Source organism: Microtus ochrogaster, chromosome 7 (assembly GCF_000317375.1).
Source record: "Microtus ochrogaster isolate Prairie Vole_2 chromosome 7, MicOch1.0, whole genome shotgun sequence".
Taxonomy (NCBI): Eukaryota; Metazoa; Chordata; class Mammalia; order Rodentia; family Cricetidae; genus Microtus; species Microtus ochrogaster.
Window position 1 is genome coordinate 16,323,908 of NC_022014.1, and position 6,361 is coordinate 16,330,268.

At 41.6% G+C, this 6,361-nt stretch overlaps 1 protein-coding gene across 1 annotated transcript in view; it reads left to right on the forward strand.

Moving 5' to 3' along the window:
- The window catches only part of Cct6b (chaperonin containing TCP1 subunit 6B), a 41,097-nt gene that overhangs the window by 26,881 nt on the left and 7,855 nt on the right, over window positions 1-6,361 (forward strand). The window lies entirely within an intron of this gene.

Sequence of the window (6,361 nt, forward strand, 5' to 3'; positions counted from 1 at the left end):
GAGGAGGAGGAGGAGGAGGAGGAGGAGGAAGAAGAAGAAGAAAAGGAGTGACAAGCAAAAGCACAATGCGATGTGATTTTGCATCCTCTAGGATGACTGCAATACAAAAGCTGGATAACAATTAAGTGTCCTTCTTTGGCAAGGACATAAAGAAATTGGAACCCTGATGAGAACTGTTGGGTGACAGGTGCTTCTGACTGGATCAAATAGTAGTTCTGTCCTTTTCTTTTTTCTTTTCTTTTTTTTCTCTCCACACACTGATTTCTGTAGTGGCTGTACTAGCTCATACTATTACCAGAATTTAAGGGTTCATTCCCCCACAACTTCAGAGGCATTTGTTGTCATTTTGCTAATGGCCATTCTGATTGAGTGAGGGGAAATGTTGGTGTAGTTTGAGTTTGCATCACAGTAATGGATAAGGATGGTGAACATTTTCATGTATTTATTGGCCTTTTGCACTTATTTGGAAATGGTGCATTTACCTCTTTAGTGATTGAATTGTTTGTTGGTTTGGGGCCCTTCACATGTTCTGGATAGTAATTCCCCAGCAGAGGAATAACTAGGAAAGTCTTTCTCCCATTAATAGCATTCTTTACTGTGTTCTATGCTGTGCAGAAGCTTTTTAATTTCTCGCATTGGGTCCCTATGCAGTCCTTGCTATTTGGTTGGGCTTTGGGGAACATATTCAGAAAGGTTTACCTTTGCCTGTTCCATTTATTTGTTTGTTTATTTGTTTTGGAGACAGAGTTTCTCTCCATAGCCAGGCTTGCCTTGAACTTACAGAGATCTACCTGGCTCTGTCTCCAGAAATTATAGGATTATACATGTGCACCAACATGCCTGATATATATCTGTATCTTAAGTTTTTTCCTAGTAGTTTCAAAGTTCCAGGCCTTTATATTGATGTCTTTGGTCTGTTTTGAATTAATTTTTGTGCATGGTGAGAGGTAAGATCTAGTTTCATTTTTCTACATATGGATATCTAGTTCTCCCGGTGCAGTTTGTTAAATAAGCTGTCCTTTCTCCAAGTGTATATATTCTCTGGATGTCTTTGTTAATAAGTCAGTGGCAGCTGGGTGTGGTGGCACACACCTTTAATTCCAACACTCTGGAGGCAGAGGCAGGCAGATCTCTTGTGAGTTTGAGGCCAGCCTGGTCTACAGAGTGAGTTCCAGGACAGCTAGTACTGTTACACAGAGAAACCCTGTCTCAGAAAACCAAACACAACAACATTAACAACAAACCAACCAAAACCAAAAAACCAGTGACTATAGCAGCATGGGTCTATTACAGGATCCTCTGTCCCATTCTTGTTAGCCTGTGTGTCTGTGTCTGTTTTTTTGCTAGCACAAAACAATTTCCTCTTATTATCTAAGTTGGGAGCACCAAACTATTGCCTGTGAGTGAAATATGAGTTGCTGCATGTCTGTAGTAAATAGGTTTTTAGTAACTCAGTTGTACCCCCTTGAGTGTATTGACTGTAGCTCTTCTGTGCTGTCGTGGTGGGTGAGATAGCTGTAAAGGGACCCACAGAACCTAAGCTATTAGCTGACTTAGTTGTTTTTCAGTACTAGGGATAGAATCAGGGATATGAATGTTCTAGGCAAGCTTTCTACCGCTGAACTGCACCCCTAGATAAGTAAAAATCATATGTGTGTGTGTGTGTGTGTGTGTGTGTGTGTGTGTGTGTGTATGTGAATGAGGATGTGCTTCATGCCTTGGTGTGTGTATAGAGGTCAAAGGACAGCTTTCAGAAGCTGATTCTCTCTTCCCACTTGGGCTCTGGGATCAAGATTCAGTCTTGCATGGTTGGTGCTTTACCCAGAGTCATCCTGCTGGCCCTTACCTGGCCTTTGCATAAAGTTTAGCCACTGATCTAAGTTGTCAGCTTTATTGGCATAAAGTTGTTTATAACATTTCTTGCTTCTTCTTCTTTAGCTGTAAGGATGCATTTTCCTTCTTCCTCCTTCTTGCTACTCCTGCCTTTACTTCTCTCTCTCTCTCTCTTCTTTCTTGACGAGGGTTCACTCTAATTCAAGCTGGCCTGGAACTGAATGTGTAGCCCAGACTGGCCTTGAAGTTATACCAATGCCCCCATCTGGCTTTCTTAGTGTGATTTACAGGTGTGAGCTCTATTTCTCATTTCTCATTTCCCAGTTTCCCACTCTGATCTCTCCTGTTTCCATTCCTCCACTTATACTGGGTGCTGTGTGCTCTGCTCTCCCTTCCTGGGTTTAAGGACTTTGTTCTTTTCTAATGTAGGTAGTTCTATAAATTTCTCTTCAGCTTTATGCTATGTTTTTATGAGGAATGGTTTCTGGGAAGCTCTCAGAGGTATAGTAACGTCTTTTAAGATGGGTGGGGTAGGCAGTACGTGGGTACATGTGTTTATTTGCATATTTAGTCTTTATATCTCTCACATACAAATATTATTTTGAGTGTATTCCTTCTTAAGAAGGAACTTTTCAAACTGTGATGAGATATAAGGATATACTCAGCTTATAGCTGAATAACTTCTTCAGCACTCATGTTATGAAATGAATCAGAAAATGCTGAGATGAGAAGTATTGATTTTATATTGTTTTGCTATAATTATAGGTAATTCCAGAGCAAATTTGTTCATTTAAACAAATCCAAATCCTTACGACACTATACAAGCAGGACTGGGGATCTATTGTTGAGTGGTGGAGTCCATGCCTGTCCTGAGCAAGGCCCAGGTTTAATCTCCAGTCCCACAACACAATTACCCAACGCTATGCAAGCAGATGTAAAACTCTTATCCAGGTGTGAAAATTGATATATTTTAAAACAAAGCTCTTGGCTTAGAATACAAAGACACTTTTTTCCCCCTTGGGTACCAGTTTAGATTCTGCTCCAATATAGAAAACAAATCCTTCATTGGGTCCCCAAAATTCCATACCCAAATATCTGGCCACATTATTTGCCCTAATCCCCACTTTATTTTAATACATTTTCACATTCACTGAACCGTGGGGGAAAGTTCTAAAAGTCACACTTTCAAACTGATTTTAAATAGCAATAAGCAAACATAATTTTGTATGATTTTAAATCCTTTATTTTTAAGAAACTATACAGACCGGTTTCTAAATGTTAAGTAACAGTGTAATCACTCTCCAAAGCATAATGAAGACATAATACACTGTCAGTAAGTCATTGTTCCCACCAATGACATTCACATGCTGAGATTAGATGGGGTCAGGTACATCCAACGTTGCGGCATGGCTCTATGCACTGCTTCAGTTAAATGGCAGTGTGGACACGTGGATGCCACTATTGGAATGCGGTGAACTCCTCGACCAGCGAGAAAGAACAACCACCATACGAGGATTCTTCTCAGATCACGCTTTAATTGGAGTGCCCTTGGTTGAAGGAGCATGAAGCGAAGGGGGAAGTGAGGGGCAGAAAGCAAGGGAGAACAGGAAGCGAGAGGGGGGAAGAGAGAGACAGAGAGAGAGAGAGGCGCCGAGAGCGCTAAGGCAGCTGCTTATATAGGGAATTGGCACACGGGTCGCCCTGTGATTGGCTGCCACCATCAGCTGATACCAGACTGCATCGTGATAGGCCCAAGGACCCTTATCCACCGCGCATGTGGGAAGCGGGGGACACGCAGCTCTCAAAGGCTTAGCCAAATATGGGGTTGTTTATTACCAACAAGACAGGATGTCGGCGCCATCTTGTAATGGCGATCCTGTCCGGCTCACTACAATTGAACTGTGTGGTGAAACAGGAACACTGATCTAGAACTGCCATATTTTGCATTCGCTCCATCAAACTTTGGAGAGTTTTTTTTTTTTTTTTTTTTTTTTTTTTTTTTCCGAGACAGGGTTTCTCTGTAGCTTTGGAGCCTGTCCTGGAACTCCCTTGGTAGACCAGGCTGGCCTCAAACTCACAGAGATCCGCCTGCCTCTGCCTCCCGAGTGCTGGGATTACAGGCGTGCGCCACCACCGCCCGGCCTTTTTGGAGAGTTCTTTTTTTTTTTTTTACTTCATTGTATATGGCACTATGCTACACAAGGACACTTGACACAACTGTATAATGTAGATTGAACATGCTTCCCTCCATATCCCGTCCTGCCTCCCCCTTCCCGTTAGTACTTTTTGTTCCCCTAGCCAGTGTCACTTATACTTTTATGTCGTATGTGTGACAGGATGAAAGTCGGGGGAAATTATAAGGAAGTGGGAAGGGGAAGGAGCCCCTTTCCCCTTTCTGCTTGAAGTTTCTCGCCTGCTGAGAGCTGAGATAGTTAACAACATTCACTTTGAAGATTACCTACATAGAGAAAGTCTTTCTTTGATATAGTGGTAATTCCAATAAGAATGTTTAAATAGCAATGAACTGTGCCTGAGGCCTAAGTCTGGGTGACCTTTTCCCATTCTCATCTGTAAACCTGCAATTTTCTAGAACTCTCCTAAGACTCTCCACTTACAATTACAGACTTGTCTTAAGCACCTTGCCCAACCCTTGTGCCTCATGGTTTTATCTTTATTAGATTTTAATCCCATCCATAGCACCCTTGGAGCTACCCTGTAATCTCACTTATCATACAGAGTGGGATGGGACTGGCAAGCTTGCTCAGTAGGTCAAGACACTGGTTACCAAGCCCGACAACAGTTCAATCTCAGGATTCTCACGGGAGGAGAGAGAGAACTGACTTCCTAACACTGTCTCTGTCCTCCGGTGACCATTATGGGATGCACTCATCCACCCAGTCGCATGCACATATAAATAAGTAAATGCAATAAAGAAAAAGATTTTTTTTTAAAAAAAGTTATTTTATGTGCATTGGTGAGTATGTCAGGTCCCCTGGAACTGGAGGGGCCATTACCAGGATGACATCAGCTGGCTCCAACCTCTTGTGGATGGACACACTGCACTCTCTCCTGCCCCACCAACCCTATGCCTTCGTCAATGCTGGGAACTGTGGCTAGATCCATATGGATCATCTGCAGATAAGGCTTCTTTGTTTATACCCCCTTTATTTCCTTCTCTTACTGCTCTAGCTAAGAATGAAAGCTGAGAAAGTGAACATCCTTGTCTTCTTTTTGATTCTAATGGAAATGCCTTGAGTTTTCCTCCATTTAGTATAATGTTCACTATAGGTTGTTGTATAACCCTATTATATTGTGCTGAGGTATGTTATTTTTTTGCCTAGTCTCTTCAGTGTTTCTGTCATGAAGGGATGTTGGATTTTGTCAAAAAGCCTTTTCTGCATCTATTGAGGTTATCATGTGATTTCTGTGATACCTTTAGCATTATTTTTATTGCAGAGCATTGCTTTCATTGTCTGGTATCTTTAAAAAATATTTTATGTGTATGAGTGTTTTGCCTGTCTGCGCATAACATATGTACAATGCCCACAGAAGCCAGAAGAGGGCGCCAAATGTCCTAGAGTTGCAGATGGCTATGTGCTGCCTTGTGGGTGCAGGGGATCAAAACCAGGTCCTCTGGAAGAACAGCAGGGCTCTTAACCACTGAGCCAGCTCTCCAGAGCTTGTGTGGGGAATTTTATCCACACAATTTTTAAGATTGTGTTCTTATTTCTATGAAGAATGATACTGGATTTTTGATGAGGATTGTGTTGAATCTGTAAGTTAGTTTTTGTAGGACAACTATATTCACAATATTAATTCTTCCAATCCATGGACATGGGAAGATTTTTTTTCTGTCTTCTAGTGTTTTCTTCAATGGTGTTTTAAGACATTATATAGATTTTTCATTTCCTTGGTTAGATTTATTTTAAGATTTCATTTTATTTTTTGGAACTAATTTGAATGACCTTGTTTCCTTGATTCTCAGTGTGTCTTCCACTGGTCTATAGGAAGGGCACCTGTTGATTTTTGCATGATGTTTTGTGTCACCTTGTCTTGCTGGAAGTGTTTATCAGATGTAAGATTTTTTTTTTTTTGAGACAGGGCTTCTCTGTGTAACAGCCTCGACTGTCCTGGAACTCACTTTGTAGACCAGGCTGGCCTCGAATTCACAGAGATCCTCCTGCCTCTGTCTCCCAAGTGCTGGGTTTAAAAGCATGTGCCACCGCCACCTAGCCCAGATGTAAGAATTTATGGTAGAGTCTTTAGGGTCTCTGTGTATAGTATCAAGTCACCACCAAATAAGGATCTTTTCACTTCTTTTCCTGTCCGTGTACCTCTTATATCCTCTCTTATCTTATTACAAGCTCTAGCTAAACCTTCAATCTCTGTGTTGAATAAGAGTGGAGAGAGGACACCGTTATCTTCTCTTGACCTTAATGGGAGTGTTGTGAGTTTTCCTGTTTTGCATGGTGCTGGCTGTAAGTTTGCTGTACATGGCTTCTGTTATGCTGAGTTTTCCTGTTTTGCA